Source organism: Crocodylus siamensis, chromosome 3 (genome assembly GCF_052110815.1).
Source record: "Crocodylus siamensis isolate JL-2025a chromosome 3, ASM5211081v1, whole genome shotgun sequence".
NCBI lineage: Eukaryota > Metazoa > Chordata > Crocodylia > Crocodylidae > Crocodylus > Crocodylus siamensis.
In genome coordinates this window covers 116,536,758-116,554,063 of record NC_143397.1, presented here as the reverse complement: position 1 = coordinate 116,554,063, position 17,306 = coordinate 116,536,758, and the positions used below count along the sequence as shown (strand labels likewise).

Sequence of the window (17,306 nt, the reverse complement as noted above, 5' to 3'; positions counted from 1 at the left end):
ATGAACTGTAATGTTTTGTCACATGCAGGTGGTCAGGCTAGATCAGCTAATGGTCCTTTCTGGCCCTATAAATCTATAAACCTTTACTTGAAATATCTTGTCCCCCTCCAAAGGGATATTCTAGACATGCAAAGTACACTGACTAATGTTTTCCCACATATGTAAATCAATATTAATATATAAATTAGCTGGCATAATGTGATTTCTTTTGACACTGTCATAAGACATCTGATTCCAACATTTCCTTTTGTGCGATACTCTTGCTTTCTGATGGCAACAAAAACATGCAAGAACAATTGCTCTATATATTGATAGTTTTACATGGGTTTCTTTTCCTTCGCTGTCAGTCAATGCTTCATTTATTGTGGTACTTTGGTGTGCATTGGTTCTCCAACTTACTTATTGCTTTTATTACTTATGAGCAGTCACATTATCACTCTACATAAAAATATTTTCAGAATGAAATAAATAACTCTGTAAGCCTGGCTAATCAATGTGCCTGAGACCTAATCCAAAGAATATTGTGTGCAGATCAATTTGCCTTAGGAATTAGTGACTAGTGCTGAAACACTTTGAAAGCAGCCAATTACAGTTCAAATGAAAATGGATACACTGCAGATATAGCATATTGTCATTCTCATAAAAATAATGTATTAGTCATCCAGCCAAATTATACATGCAGTCCAACACTCCTTGTGTGCTGTGCCTTCTCCAAAAACTCCCTCTCCCTTTTCTTTTCATCCTTACTTTTATCAAACATATTTCCTTTCCCCCTTAGTTTATGATTCCTTAAGAAGGATTCTGTGACAGTCCATTCAGTTGTATTAATCTGTATTATGATGCTCTGAATTGGACAGTGCTTCTTATATAAAACAATGTATATGTCCTTTTATTGTCACAAACATAGTTTGAGGAAGATACAATTTATGTCGTTATTAACAAAGTAGTGCATAGTTCTTTTGTGCACTACTTTCAAAGCACTGTCCGATTCATTTATTTTTCAAGCACAAGTTACATTTACCTGGGTGAAGTTCTGACCCCACTAAAGTCATTGACTCCTGTCACTTTCAAGGTGCCAGGCTGCCATCCCTGCTGCTGTCAGGAGAGTCTTAACAAGAACAAAAGGTTGAGCTTGTTAGTTTTACTGAGGCTTTCTGATCAGTGAGCCAGTACCGAGTGAGCAAAACTCAAAATGAACAGGGAATGGACAAGAAGGTGTGAGAGGCCCTGGAACAAAGCCCCAGGCAAGTTGTAGAATCCCAGTTACTCTTCATTTGCACTTGGACAAGCAAAAAAAAATGAATAAGTAATTTACCTGCTATCAGGCAGCTGAGGTTCTTGGCTCCCAAATCTGCATCTACACCTAAGTAAAGGAGACACAAAGAGACTTTATACAGCATCTCCTCTGAGAGCAGATCTGTTCTAATCAAAAGGGCTAATACATCCAAACATGGAATATGGAGATAATTTAGGAAGTGGCAAGAGTAACAGAGGAATGATGTAATTTTATCATTATTAAGCTGTTAGTCAAAAATTGTGCATGCAAGGACTGGGTGACAGATCCAGGTATAATAAGGCTTAGGATGACAGCTCATTTTCACTGAACTCAAAAAGAGCAGGGGAAGAATGTTGTTCTATCCTATGTAAAGTGACTGCCAGTGGCCTTCAGTAATAATCAACTGGCCGGCCTTAATAAAAACTGCAAACTAAACATTGTGTTCAGTGAACTAGTCGGAAAAAGAAAATGACCCCATCATTCATCTCAGAACACCAAATTGGCCAAGTGGGAACCTTTATGTGCCAAAACCTAAGGCCCAGTCCAACAAACCACTTAAGCAGACAATTTTACTTTAATCATGGGAGAAGACCCATTGTTTCTCTGGCGTTTAAAGCAGAGCTTGCATTTTTTTCACATTTTAAGTGCTGTACTACCCAAGACAGTGTAAAGGGAGGTGTGGGTGCAGAGGTGCCTGTGCCTCCACTCCCAGCCTCCCTCCCAACCAGGCAGGCATACCACCCTGCAGAAGCAGCTGCCAGGCTCTTTTTTTAAGAACCTGGATCAGATAAGAATCTTCCTTTCCCCCATCCCTTCCCCCCATATTCAGCTGCACGTCCCCTCCCTTCCTGCTCCATCCCCCCCTTTCCTGCCCACCTCTACCTTGCTCTCCCCAGCTGATCTGTAGGCAAGGCTGTGGGCAGAGGGGAGCTCCAGAGCTGCTTCTGACCCACTCTAGCTGAACCACACATGGAACTAGGCTTGGCCAGAGACAGAAGCAGTGGAAGTGGCAATGACAGGCAGGTTTCCTTCCCCTGCACCTTCTCCAGGGCTGGCAGGAAACACCTGAGGGGACCAGGCAGGGAGGGAGAACACATGCAGCACTAACGCTGTCCTGAGCTGAGTCGGAGTCCCTGTGGAGACACACTGGAGTGCCCAGGAGTGACTCTAAAGCCTCCTCCTGACCCTACTCCCTAGGGACTGCGAGAGTGACAGGTGGGAGGGGGAGTGAGGAGCAGAGGAGGAGAGCTGCCGCTAAGCATAGAGGGGAAGGGAAGGATTCTTACCTGGTTCAGAGACTTTAAAAACCCCCAGTCCTATAGCATCATCAACTGAAAAAGGAGGTAGCACCATGACACGGATCTACCCCTAGTTCTATCCTGCCCCTCAGAAGTTGTACAGCTCTTGGTGGGAGGGGGGAAGGAATGGGGTTGAGGCACTGGGCTAGGACTCAGGCTTTTTTGTGCCACTGACTACCCCCAGGATTATGAATAAGGCACTCAGTGGGAAGGCATTTGTGCCTTTGAAAATCTCCGCCTTAGTCTCCTTTTGCACCCTTGTTTCTTAATGGCTAGCAACAGTCCTGCTGCAGATAGGCAGAATTCCTATATGTGATGTGTTCAAATGATCAGTAAGCACCTGGGTTGATCTCAGAGGGTCTGACCATGGCTGGTGAGCTGAGAGCCATCTCTCTCTCCGAGGAAAGTGCTCCACAGATCTCTGACCTGAGGAAGGCCCAGAGCACGGGATAGATCCAAACAGCTAGATTTTGTCCTGGAGCCTTGCTCTCAATGGGACAGAAACCTCCCTGCTGCACAACCATCTATTTTAGCCAATGAGCTCTAAATGCAAAGTGCTGTGGATTGGCTTCCAAAGGAGCCCTGGCTCCCTGCACAGCCTGGCTGGATGAAGCCAGGGGTGGCTCTGGAGCTCCCCCACTCTCAGATCAGCCAGGGGCAGTGGCAGTGGTGGGTGGGGGAAGAGGGAATAAGTAGGGAGGGGATGTGCCACTGAGCACAGAAAGGAAGGGCAGGAAAGGGAATTCTTACCTGCTTTGGAGTGTAAAGAAAAGGGCCTGGCTGCTGCTCTCATGGCATGGTCCAAAATAGGGGTGCAACAATATCACTGAACCTCTTTGGGATCTGTGTCTGCCACTGGGTGACAGGGTCCTTGAGCCCAAATCTCTGATGTCCTGGCTCGGCACCCTAGCTACTCAGCTCTTGAGGCTAAACCCTGGAAAGACCCTCTTCAATGCCATTTTTTCAGATACAAATGTAGGTGGACTATGCGTGTGCATAGTCTGTGTATGCAGGTTTATGCAACCACAGCATATACCACAGGCCAAAAATGGCCAGGTAGACAACTAAAAAGTTATCACTTAGACATGCAGCAGGACACAGAATTCCACCCCCCACCAAACCACCCTGCAGAGTCACTTGAGGCTCCAGTGCCCAGCAGGTGCCTACAAAAGGGAGACACACTGCCTTTGTATTCATGCTGCTTCTTGAACATCCCAGTTGCAGTATTTCGTAGATTTCATAGACATTAGGGCTGGAAGGGACCTCGGGAGATCATCGAGTCCAGCCCCCTGCCCAAAGGGCAGGAAGTCAGCTGGGGTCATAGGATCCCAGCAAGATAAGCATCCAATTTACTCTTGAAGGTGTTCAGTGTAGGTGCTTGAACCACCTCTGCTGGCAGACTGTTCCAGACCTTGGGGGCTCGGACAGTAAAGAAATTCTTCCTTATGTCCAGCCTGAAACGGTCTTGCAGGAGTTTGTGAAGACTGGAACTCCACTATGGCTGGGGCTGCACAAGCACATGCTACTAGTTACTGCCAAAGTGTCTCTAGCTGTGGTTGTGCCTTTGCTAGTTGCAGATACCACAGCTGTCACATAATCATGTTTTTAAAACCTTTAGACCATCCCTTTTCCCACACACACATGCTGCTACAAAGGAAACAAAGACTCTTTTGCTCTTGCCTGTGAACTCTGATGTGGGTATTTCTACCTTCCAATGCTGAGCTATACACTTTCCAACCCACTAACCAAAGCACACAGATGAATTTTCAGTTCCAGGATTGTCTCATTTCAAACTCATGCCCCAGGGTAGAATATAATTTTTTTAAAAAAGCATAAAGCAGGTCAAGAATTATCTTTTTTTGCCCATTACTCTGCGTACGACCTCAAAAACCTCCTCTGAGGAAGAGCCCAAAGCACTACAAGATCAGAGCCTACCTTAAGCGGCATTGCTTTCAAATGTACATTTCACACATAAAAGAAGAAATGCTGGCCATAAATCTGTAAAGTCTCCTGGGTGAATAATACAACTTGCACTGCAAGAGGCAATGTACTATCTGGATTTTTTTTTCTTCTTGTGAAAAGATGGAGGTTTTGTGGCAAAGGCATTGGTTCACAGTGCCAAAAACTGGCTGCAGATTCCAAAGTGAAAACAGATGGATTTTCAACAGTGCTGAGCACTTCCACCTCCTGTTGACTTCAGTGGCAATTACCAGTGATTAGCAGAGCTTTTATTCAGGGGCTGAAATGTGTATGTGTTGAGTAACTAACATAGGGCTTGCCCACACTTCTGCATCAACAGGTCTTAGCACTAGGAGCTTTAGTACACCCTACCCATGTCCCACCCACCCACACTCAGAAGCACACTTGAAACCTCGAAATTGTAACTCGTGAACCTCATGTCTGGAGCATGCCTGAAACCTTGGGTGAGTGTGGCAGGGGCAGGGCATGTTCATGCTCCCACCCCCAGTACTAGGTCCTCTGGCAACAACAGTGTAGACAAGTCCTCACATTTGAATGATCTGTGCAGGCTAAAGTTCTCAAAGAAAGTGAGATAATGAAGAAGTTTCAGTCCCTCCAGCAAGTTATCTTGATGGCACTGCACATTCTGAATATTTAATGGCACAGATTCAGCTACAAAAGCGCAAATCTAATATCCTGCATCGTTTGCAAATAAGGGAAGCACATAAAACACTGCATGGCCTACTTTATGCCTAGCAACCTTAACTGTTCCATTTCCTGACTTTCCTTGGTTACTCATGGGCATTCTCAATGATGCAATAACTTAAGCATGCGTGTAGATATATTCACTAACACTAGTAGCATATTCTTTCCCATAAAACCTGTGTGGTCATGTGTTCACACAAGCGTCTATATGAGCATGAGACAAAGACAAACTCTTGCAAATAGAGTTGATGTCTAATGTTTTAGAAATAAATGGGATCTCATTCATCAAAAAGCTAATTAAATCTTTTCTTTAAAGCAGGAGTCATTTGTTGAGGGCTGCACTGGGGAAAGGATAATCAGCCAAGCTTGATCCTTCTATTGTACATGTTTCAGGGTCTCCTATAATGTCCCTAACCTCCCATTCAACAAAGTCGGATTCATTACCATACTCAGTTATCTTGACAGCACAGTCATTTAAAATCTTGGAGCAACTATGAATCTATTGTATAATGACTTTGCAGCCTCCAGAATGAAGAAAGAGAAGAGCTGTTTAATCACATCCAGCAAACTACTGGCCAGGCAGGTGTGAACACACATTCTCAAACATGAGCATATGCCAAACTGTCATGGATAATTGTGCTTTCCCTGTTGTTGCCAAGTAGTAGAATGGACTCAGTGTACCAAGTAATGGAACCAACGCTGTTTCTCAACATGGTCAAGGCAAGTGGTGCCGGTAGGGAATGATGCCAGAGGATGAGATAAATGTTACTCAAGATGGATATTTTTGAATGAAAGATAATGTAAAAAAACATTCTTAAGCTGTGCAAATATTTGTTTTTAAGGTGATCAGTCAACTCCTTCCATGTCACTACCAACATTTCAAGTTTTTGTGAAGAGAAAAAGTTTTGTCTTCACACCAAAATGAAGCCTCCCTGTCCCATCCCCCATTGCTCCCCCCAAAATATTTTGGACCAAATCAAACTTCCTGTTGACCCAAAATGTTTTTGTTTTCAAAGCTTTTATTTAACTTGTTTTCCTGAGATCATCATCTGAGACTATGTTTTGCTGCCTTTGAAAACATAAGCATGTTTCATGTCAACACCATCAAACTGAAATATTTTGACTTAAAATTTTTTTCATTTTGATTTAAAGTCTTTGCCAAGTATGACACAAATACACGAACTGTTTTAAGCATCCTGAACATCCATTTCTGCGACTAATACATTATTTGCCTCACAAATTTTGGGCCCTGTCCCTCTTACTTCTAAGAAGTAAAACTGTACTATACATTTAGTTCCCTTTATTTCACAGGAACTGCTTAAGTAAGGCACCACACTGTGTGAGGAAGGGAGCAGAATATGGCCTTAAATATTTTTGTCACCCAGCTATCCCCTCCTGTTGTTTCTTATTCTCCCTTGTTGCTTCATCTTTTCCACTAGTTTGTAAGCCCTGGGGCATGGACCACACTTACCTGAATGGTTTTCAAATGACTAGTCTCTTCTCCTCAGCCAAGTGCCTAAAGACTCGACTCTGCGCTGTATCTCAGCCTGCTGGAACACTCTGCACTACTGGAAAACTGAGCTTGAAGTTGGCCAAGACATTCAAAACCAGTTGCCTAGAGGTATCTGGACCTGCAGTTTCATGAGCCAGCTCTGACAGAGTGCTGGGATGGAGATTTGCCAGCCTCCTGAACATCAGTGCCTGGGGCTTTTCCGCTTCAGTCATGGCTGTATCCATCTCCACACTCTCCTTCTCAGGAGCCACCTTGCCTTTGTCCCCACACTCAACATAATTTGCCTTTTTTAAAACTTACACAAGGTGTTCATTTATTCTTTGAGTTTTGCCTAGATTGTATTTAATCTCTGCCCTTCCCTTACCACCTAGCAGCTCAATTTCTTCTTTCCTGGTTTTCTTTATTTTCATAGCTGAGGAACTTTTGCTATTTGCTTTAATTTCCTCAGCCAGGTCAAACTTGGCTTGGCTTCTGGCAATTCTCACTTTATCCCTACGCCTCCTCATATGTAAGGTTTAGCTTTCTTTGCTGATCAGTACTTTTTTTCCATTCCTGGTAGGCTCTCTGCTTATTCTTAATATCCTGTTTGAGATGGTTATTTAGTTAGATAGGTCTGGAGCTCTCTTCTACAAATCCCCTTCCCACCACCACCCCCTTCGTGGAAATCAATTCCAGATTGTTTTGCACTTTTTCATTTAAAATCTTTCTCAATCTCTCCACAGTCAGGTCCTTAAGCTCTTCAGTAAAGTAGATTTAACTAACTGGTTCCTTTAAGTCTGCAAAATTTGCTCTTTTAAATCCAGAAACCATAAATATACTTTTTTTAATCCTTCCATTTAGTTTAAACTGAGTGTGTAATCTTATTCAACTCATGAGCACTTGTTCCAAAGTTGTTTCCTATGACTAGTTCTATATGTTCTCACTGGGCATGTCTACATGAGGCACTTTAATGTGTATTAAATTAATCTAATGCATATTAAAACATCACTCCTGGGAAGGGATGGCATCTACCTCATGTGGAAAGGTAAGTCCCTGTTCACAGCCAGGATGGCCGATTTTTTGGACAGGGCTTTAAACTAAGATTGCTGGGGGATGGCAATACACAAATTCAAACATGTCCAGGGACCAACATACAAATAAGCCCAGTAGATAGGGATACTGGGAGAGCCACTCTTGTGGGAGCTGAGGGAATAGTTTTTCATCAGCTAGATGAGAAAATGAGGGCCTCAGTAGGAGGACTCAGGCACCTATATACTAATGGCAGGAGCATGGGGAACAAGCAGGAGGAGCTAGCCCTCTGGCTCCCCGGTGTGCATTATGATCTAGTAGGGATTACAGAGACCTGGTGGAACAACTCACGTGACTGGAGTGTAGCTATAGAGGGCTACACCCTGCATAGAAGGGCCAGAGTGCGGAAAAAAGGTGGAGACATTGCTCTCTGTGTGAAAGAGCAGTACGCCTCCTTGGAGGCCAACATCGGCCCCCCAAAATAGACAGCTTGAAATCCTCTGGGTCAAGTTGCAGTGGGGAGAGAGGGGGGCACAGTGAGAGAGACCTAATTGTAGGTGTATACTACAGAGCCCCAAATCAGGGGGAGGAACTTGATCTGGAATTCACCCAAGAATTGAGGCTGCACATGCCTGGGACATGGTCATCATGGGTGATTTTAATTATCCAGACATCTCCTAGGAGGAACACGCAGCCAAGCTGGAACTGTCACGATCCTTCCTGACCTGTGTCGAGGAGCTCATCTTGACTCAGGAGGTGCATAGGCTAACCAGAGGCAATGCTCTGCTAGACTTGGTCCTGGCCAAAGGAGATGACCTGGTGACTGACTTAAATATAGAGGGAAGTCTGGGTGACAGCGACCAGGAAACCATCATGTTCACTATTCGACATAAGGCAGACATATTGGATAGCAGGACTGAAGTCTTGGACTTCAAAAATGAAAATTGCAACAAGCTTAGGTCACTAGTAGAGAAAGTGCTGCAGGACTGGGGACTGAAGGTGAAAGGTATGCATAAAAAGTGGTTGCTCCTTAAGGACATGATACTTGAAGCACAAAGGAAGTCCATTCCCATGCAGAGAAAAGGTAACAGAAGGGCTGGGAAGCCCTCTTGGCTAAACAGGGAAATCATGGTCCTCTTAACAAAGAAGAAAGAGGCTTATGAGCAATGGAAGCTCAGGGTGGGCCCCAAGGAGGACTATTCCACGATGGCCCACATTTGCAGGGAACAGATAAGAAAAGCTAAAGCAGTAACCAAACCTAGATTAGCAATGGGAATCAAGGACAACATGAAGTCCTTCTTTAGGTACATAGGGAACAGGAGGAAAACAAATGAGAGTGCAGGGCTATTGCTTAACAACTCAGGAAAGCTGGTTACCAGCACCCTGAAAACTGAACTCCTGAATGACTAGTTCGCCTTGGTCTTTCACCAGACCAAGGGGAAAAACACACCCAGTAGAACAGAGAATGAGCACAGTAGGAATAATCGCCTTCCTACTATTGCCATAGAATTGGTTTATGGCCAATTAATAAAATTAGATGTATGCAAGTCAGCAGGACTGGATGATCTTCATCCAAGAGTGCTGAAGAAGCTGGCCAAAGTCATTGCAGAACCCCTGGCAAAACTCTTCCACAACTCATGGTGCTCTGGAGAAGTCCCTGAGGACTGGAAGAAGACCAGTGTTGTACCCATTCACAAGAAGGGCAGGAGGGAGGACCTGGGTAACTATAGGCCAATCAGCCTAACTTCCATCCTAGGTAAAATCCTAGAAAAGTTCACCAAGGAGTCTATCTGCAATAAGCTTGCAGAAGGTAAGACTCTGAATGACAGCCAGCATGGCTTTGTCATGGGCAGATCTTGTCTTACCAACCTCATCTCCTTTTATGACCAGGTAACTTGCCACCTGGACACAAGAGCACAAGATGACATTGTATATCTAGACTTCCTAAAGGCCTTTGATCTAGTATCCCATGATGTCCTCGTGAAAAAATGGGAGGATTGTGAGCTTAACTCTGAGATAGTCAAGTGGGTGAGAAACAGGCTGCTGAATAGGACCCAGAGAGTCATAGTAAACGGATCTGTCTCATCCTGGTGAGAAGTGGGCAGCGGTGTCCCGCAGGGGTCAGTACTTGGTCCAGTACTTTTGAACATCTTTATTAACAATTTGGATGTGGGAGTGAAGAGTTCACTGGCCGAGTTCACGGACCAAGTTATAGTTTCATACTTTCATAGTTGGTAGGGTCGGAAGAGACCTATGCAGATCATCAAGTCCTACCCCCTGCCATGAGCAGGAAAGGATGCTGGGGTCAAATGACCTCGGGTAGGTGGCTGTCTAGCTTCCTTTTGAAGATGCTTATGGGGAAGCATGATCATGCTTGAAGATAGGCTACAGTTACAGGCAGACCTAGACAGGCTGACAAGTTGGGCAGGTTGGAACCTGATGAAGTTCAGTGTTGAGAAATGTAAAGTGCTTCACATGCAGATGAACAGCCCCCTACACATCTATAGGCTTGGTAGCACCAAACTGACTAGCACCACAAATGAAAGGGACCTGGGGGTAATAATAGACCACAGTATGAATATGGGCCAGTAGTGCAATGCTTGTAGCCAGCACAGCAAATAATACTCTGGCATGCATCAACCAATGCATATCCAGCAAAGCCAAGGAGGTGATTCTTCTGCTCTACTCAGCACTAGTGAGATCACAGCTGGAGTACTGTGTCCAGTTCTGGGCCCTACACAAGGACATGGACAAGCTTGAGAGAGTTAGCGCCACCCCTTCACCCCCACCGCCAGAGCATGTCCAAAAGTGCCCCCAAGTACTAGGGCTTAATGCACATTAGCTAGAATCATAGAATCATAGAATAGAAGGACTGGAAGGGACCTGTAAAATCTTCAAGTCTGGTCCCCTGCCATGGACAGGAGGTCAATGGGTTCAAACAAGCTCAACAAGGTGCTTCTCCAGCCTCCTCTTGAACACCTCCAGGGATGGTGACTGCACCACCTCTGCTAGGAGTGTGTTCCAGATTCATAAATTCATAGAGTCAGAAGAGACCTCAGTGGGTCATCTAGTCCAACCCCCTGACCCTGGCAGGCAAGAAAAGAAACACCAACCCTGTGGCCATTACTCCTGATCCCAGCCAGGTGCCTATCCAGTCTCTTCTTGAAGACCCCCAAGGATGGGGCGAGCATCACCTCCCTTGGGAGCCCATTCCAGATTCTGGCAACCCTGACCGTGAAGAACTTTTTCCTAATGTCCTGGCTGAACCTTCTCTCTTGTAGCTTTTGGCCATTGTTCCTTGTCGTTCCAGGGGGTGCCCTGGATCATTGCCTACTTCATGTTGCTCTGCCCTTATGAATTTGTACGCCATCACAAGGTCCCCTCTCAGCCTTCTCTTGGAGAGGCTGAAGAGGTTAAGGTCCCTTAGCCTTTTCTGCATGCCTCTAATCAGGTGAGTGGCTCTTCTTTGGACCCTCTCCAGGTTGCCCGCATCCCGCTTGAAGAGCAGCATCCAGAACTGGACACAGTACTCCAGCTGCGGTCTAACCAATGCCGCATAGAGGGGGAGAATCACTTCCCTGGACCTGTTTATGAAGCACCTACGGATACACAACAAGGTACAGTTGGCTCTGCCAACTGCTTCATCACATTGGTGACTTATATTCATCCTCGAGTCAACAGTGACTCCAAGATCTTTTTCTGCTTTACTGGAGCTGAGAAAGTCACTCCCCAGCCTGCAGGTATGATGGCAGTTCTTCTTCCCTAGATGCAGCACCTTGCACTTGTCCTTATTGAATTGCATTCTGTTGCTCTCTGCCCACTTCCCTAGCCTGTCTAGGTTGGCCTGGATCTGGTTGCTCCTTTCCAGGGTGTTAGCTGCACCCCATAATTTTGTGTTGTCCGCAAATTTGGACAGGGTGCCTCCCACCCCTTCATCCAGATCACTGATGAAGATGTTGAACAGCACTGGCCCCAGAACTGATCCCTGAGGGACTCCGCTGCCCATATCTTTCCAGGTTGACACCAACCCATCCACTACCACCGTCTGAGTGAAACCCTTGAGCCAATTTGCTACCCAGTCTACTGTGTACTCATCCAAGGCACATCCCCTCAGTTTATTTATAAGGATAGTATGGGATAGCTTGTCAGGGGCCTTCTTGAAGTCCAGATAGATAACATCCACCTTGACTTCTGCATCTAAACAATTGGTGGCCTTCTTGTGAAAGGAGACTAGGTTAGTCAGGCAGGACCTGCCTGCTAAAAACCCATGTTTCTTACCCCTCTGCATCACATTAGCCGGCGGGTTCCCACAGATGTGTTCCTTGATAATTTTTTCTAGGATTTTCCCAAGGATAGAGGTAAGGCTGACTGGTCTATAGTTCCCCGGGTCTTCCTTCCTCCCCTTAAAGATTGGGATGACGTTAGCCCTCTTTCAATCCTCCAGAACCTGGCCCAAGCACCATAAGCGCTCATATATCCTTGCTAGTGAATCAGCTATGACCCCCGCTAATTCCTTCATTACTCATGGGTGGAGTCCCTCTGGTCCCAGTGATTTGAATATGTCCAGTCCCTCCAAGTATCTTTTTACCATTTCATCACTGACTGTTGGTCAGCTGATGTTCCCTTTCTTGGTGTCCGTGATGTATGTTGAGGGTTCGTCTAGATTCCCATTTAAGATGACACTCATTGAAGAGCTCTGCCTTGTCCCTGCTATCCGTCAGTAAGACCCCCTCCCCATCCTGTATGGGGCCTATGCTACCCCGCACCCTCTTTTTGCTCCCAATGTACCTAAAGAAGGACTTTTTATTGTCCTTAATCCCTGATGCTAGCCTGAGTCCTAGAGTTGCCTTGGCCTTCCTGACCAACTCCCTGCAGGTGCGGGCCAAAGGAGTATACTCCTCTTTGCTAGCTACCCCCTGCTTCCACTTCCTGTACTCCTCTTTTTTTGCCCTTAAGGTATCCTGGATGCCCCTGGTTATCCTTCTAGATACCCTTATGGAAAATAAGTTTGTCCTTATGTCTAACCTACATTTTTCCTTAACTAGCTTGTCCCCAGTGGTCCTTGTCCTCCCAAGGGGTGCCTTTCTGAAGAGTTACTGCCCTAGATCTTGGTGTTCACCCCTGACATACTTGTCAGAGGCTATCAAGTCACCTCTCAGTCTTCTCTTACTCAGACTGAACAAACCCAGTTCCCAGAGTCTGCCCTCATAGGGCCTATCCTCCAGCCCCTATCATATGGGTGGCCCTTCTCTGTACCTTTTCTAGCTTATCCACATCCTTCTTGAAGTGCAGTGCCCAGAACTGACACAGTACTCCAACTATGGCCTCACCAATGCCGAATAGAGAGAGAGGAGCACCTCTCTGGATCTGTTGGCAACACATCGGCTGATGCAGGCCGGAGTTTTATTTGCCCTGTTGGCAACTTCATTGCACTGTTGGCTCATATTCATCCTCTGATCAGTTGTCACTCCCAGGTCCCTTTCAAATGCAGTGCCAGCCAGTGGACCACCACCCATTATAGTTATGGTGAAGGTTCTTCCACCCCAGATGAAGGATCTGGCACTTGTCCCTGTTGAACCTCATCTGATTGTGATCAGTCCATAGGACCAGTCTGTCAAGGTCTTCCTGGATCCTTACCCAGTCCTCAGATGTGCCCTCATTTCCCCACAGCTTGGTATCATCTGCAAACTTAATCATTGTACTTTCCACTCCCTCATCCAAGTAATTGATAAAGATGTTAAAGAGCATGGGACAAAGCACTGATCCTTGGGGGACACCACTGGAGATGGCCCTCCGGGATGAGGCTATCCCATCAAGTACAACTTTCTGGGATCGGCCTCTGCGCCAGTTGCCAACCCACCTCACTGTAGACTAGTCTAGACCAGTACCTTCCAAATTAATTGAGATAATCTCATGGGAAACAGTATCAAAGGCCTTGCTGCAGTCTAGGTAAATAATATCAACCTCACATCCCATGTTCAATTGGTTAGTTACCTGGTCATAAAAGGATACCAGGTTTGTTAGGCATGACCTCCCCTCCAAAGCCATGCTGGTTGCTTCTTAATACCCCACCAGTTACAAGTTTGTTGTTGGTTGCCTCTGACAATTTTTTCAAAGATTTTTCCTAGGAGTGAAGTCAGGCTGATGAGTCCATAGTTTGCAGGGTCGTCCCTCTTCTCTTTCTTAAAGAAGGGTACCACATTAGCCTTCCTCCAGTTGTTTGGGACCACTCTTGAGTTCCACAACTCTTTGAACAATATAGCCAGAGGCACCACTCTGAGCTCAGCTAGTTCTTTCAGGACTGTCAGATGCAGGTCATCTGGACCAGCAGACTTGAAAACATCCAAATGTTCTAAGTGTACCCTCACCTATTTGGGACTGATTTCATGTGGACTACTGTCCTCCCCGTATTCTCTGGGCCTCTAGACATGTGATGAGTTCCCATCTGATTTAAAAAATACTGGTGTGAAATGGGTATTTAAGAGCTTTGCCTTTTCAAGGGAGATAAACTGTGGGCTCCCTTCCCATATTTAGTAGGGGTCCCACAGTGGAGCTTGATTTTTTTCTTGCTCCCTATGTACCTATAAAAGCGCTTTTTGTTGTCTTTGGCCATTTGCACATGCCACAAAGTTGTCCTTTAAAGCAGCTTAATGCCTTTTTGCACTACTTTAATGGTGCAGCTGTTTACACTTGTCGGCAACGTAATGTGCTTTAATGGTGCGGCTGTTTATATATGTTGGTGACATAATGCATGTTAAATGACTTCGGGACGCAGAAAAATAAAGCATCTCTGAGGTGTTTTAGTTTGCTACCTTACACCCATGGAGGGAAGCACCAGACCCTGTGCAGCTTTGGGGCTGTGCAGGCAGCCCGGTGGCAGCCCAGGCAGAAAGGCTCCACTGAAGCCTGACGTTTTTTATTTTTTTCTCCCCAGAGCCTGCCTGCCTGCTTGAGGTGTGTGGGAACCAGGTGCATCCCTCCATGGCTGCAGTGCCCCCTGGGACCATCCAGGCCGGGTGCCTGCGGGCAGGGGTCAACGTCGCTGCTACAGAGGGAAGCTCCAGTCCCCCTCGTCACCCCTTGCACCTCAGGGATCACTCAGCTTCCCAGCAGCTCACCTTCCTCTCCCTGCTGCTCAAGAGGCAGGTAAGGATCAGGCCTGACCTTGTGTACATGCCACAGGTGTTTACTTTGCCCTAAATTGAAGGAGTATTTTTAAAAACCCACCGCTTCAATTTAGGGAGAATTAAACTGAAGTAAACCCCCATGTTGTGTACAAATGGCCATTTATTTCAGTTGCCAGCTTGATTTCCATGCATGCCTTGGCTTTCCTTGTCTCATAGCTGTAGACTGTGGCCATATAAGTGTACTCCTTTCTGGATGCTGAACTGTTTTTCCATTGCTTGTACGCTTCTTCTTTCTTTTTCAGAAGCTCCCTAATGTCCCTGTTGAGCCAAACAGGTCTCTTGGCCCCTTTCCCTCTTTTTGACTGCGTGGGGATGGCCTCTTTTTGAGCAGTAAGAATTGCCTCCTTCAGGAAGCACCACCATTCTTGAACTGCCAAGTCATCCATTCACTGGTTGCAAAGGGCCTTTCTAACTAGTCTCCTGAGTTTACCAAAGTCTGCCCTTCTGAAGTCAAGGGCTTCTGTTCTGCTGGCAGAATTCCCAGCTTTTCGGTGGATGGTGAATCTAATCACATCATGATCACTGTCGCCCAGAGTACCTCCAATCTTCAGGTTGCCTACAATGTCTTCCCCTTTGGTCAGCACCAAGTCCACAGTGGCTTTACCCCTAGTCATTCCCTCCACAGCCTGTGTCAAGAACAGGTCATCTATAGCTGCCAAAAAGTTGACTGACTTGCTGGAGCTCGCTGAATGCTCTTCCCAACAAAAGTCAGGGTAGTTGAAGTCACCCATAACAATCAAGTCTTTAGTGCTGGCTGCTTCAGTCAGTTCCCTGGACAATGCCTAGTCGCTCTCCTCAACTTGGTAGGGAGACCTATAGTAGACTCCCACCATCAGGTCCCCTTCTCCTAAGCCCTCTTGTATCTTGACACAGAGGGTCTCAAGGGGCCTCCCTGTGCAATCAAACATGACCTGCAGGGAGGGATACCACTTTTTCTCATAGAGGGCCACCCCTCCTCCCTTCTTCCTAACCCGATGCTTCCTATACAGCCTATAGCCCTCAATATCCACTGCCCAGTATGTATCGTCCCACCAGGTCTCCATCAACCCCATGAGGTCAAATTCCTTGTCTGCCAGAAGGAGTGATAGTTTGTCCTGTTTACCGCCCATGCTTCTGACGTTCCCATAAAGATACCTGTTTACAGCTAGTCATCTCAGGTTTTCTGCCACTGTGCAAGTTTATCAGGGCATTGGTACTCCTCTGGATATCCCCTACGTGCATACCCTCTCCTGAGTCATTTTGGCTAGAGGATTTATGCCCAGCAGTGGAATCTACCCTCACTCCCCTGGATATGCCTAGTTTAAAGCCCCCCTCAGCAAGTCAGCAATTCTTATAGAGAAGAGCTTCTTCCCTTTACCCATGAGGTGGATACCATTTCTTGCATGCAGACCCGTGCCATTGAACCGCATACCAAGGTTGAGGGATCCAAAACCAACATGGTGACACCATCTTTGGTTGACTTCTTTGATGTATTCTTCCCTCTGACAACCACACCCTCTAACTGGGGGGACTGAGAAGAAGACCACTTGTGCTCCTAGTTCCTTGAGCTTTGCCCCCATGATCTTGTAGTTGCTCATGATTCTCCTGGGGTTGTTTCTTGCTGTGTCGTTGGTGTCCACATGTAAAAGGACATTGGGTTAGTAGTCTGTAGGGCGAACCAGCTTTGGGATCCTCACCATTACATCTCGGATCCTGGCTCCTGGAAAGCAGCAGACCTCTCAAGCAAAGGAGTCTGGATGACAGATGGTACCTTCTGTTCCCTGCAACAGGGAGTCTCCCAAAACAATCATGCTTTGTTGCTTCTTCAGTGGTGGTGGCTGATCCTGTCTTGCCCTCTGTGTGGAGGATGCAGATGCCTCATCCGTTGATGGTGTTAGGGCTTTGTAGTTGTTGTGCAGGCCTATTGGTGGAGCAGCTGATGCACATCGTGGCTTTGGGTCTGATGTGACCAATTTCCACTCTCGGTCAATAGGGGCATCTTGCTGAAGCTTGCTCTTCTGTCTGGTCTCTGTGGCATCCTTCTCCAGGTGCAGGGCCTGGCAGTAAACATTGATGTCCTCCTCGTGTTCTCTGATGGTTCTCAATCTGCTTACCTCCTCCTGGAGTTCCCTCACCTGGCCCTTCAGAGTCTCCACCAGTAAGCACATCTCAGAAGTGGGAGTGCCTGTACCCCAGATCCCAGCCTCCAGCAGACCTGCCACGCAGACTCCACAGCCTGGAATCAAGGGCTCCATCTGCGTGGAGCTTCATCTGGGTAAAGACCTCGAAGGTACCAGGTGGGGGTGGTCCATGGGTCCCTGAGTCCCTGTTCCCCCGTTTGCTGCCAGGAGTGACCAGGAATAATGGTCACAAGCTGGCGG

The 17,306-nt window shown here is 46.4% G+C and overlaps 1 long non-coding RNA gene across 1 annotated transcript in view; it reads right to left on the bottom strand.

The window, feature by feature from the left end:
• The window catches only part of LOC149868721 (uncharacterized), a 243,105-nt gene that overhangs the window by 27,477 nt on the left and 198,322 nt on the right, over positions 1-17,306 (bottom strand). The window contains exon 3 of the long non-coding RNA XR_016441018.1: positions 1,316-1,363. This is a non-coding gene — a long non-coding RNA (uncharacterized LOC149868721). The remainder of the gene's footprint in view (positions 1-1,315; positions 1,364-17,306) is intronic.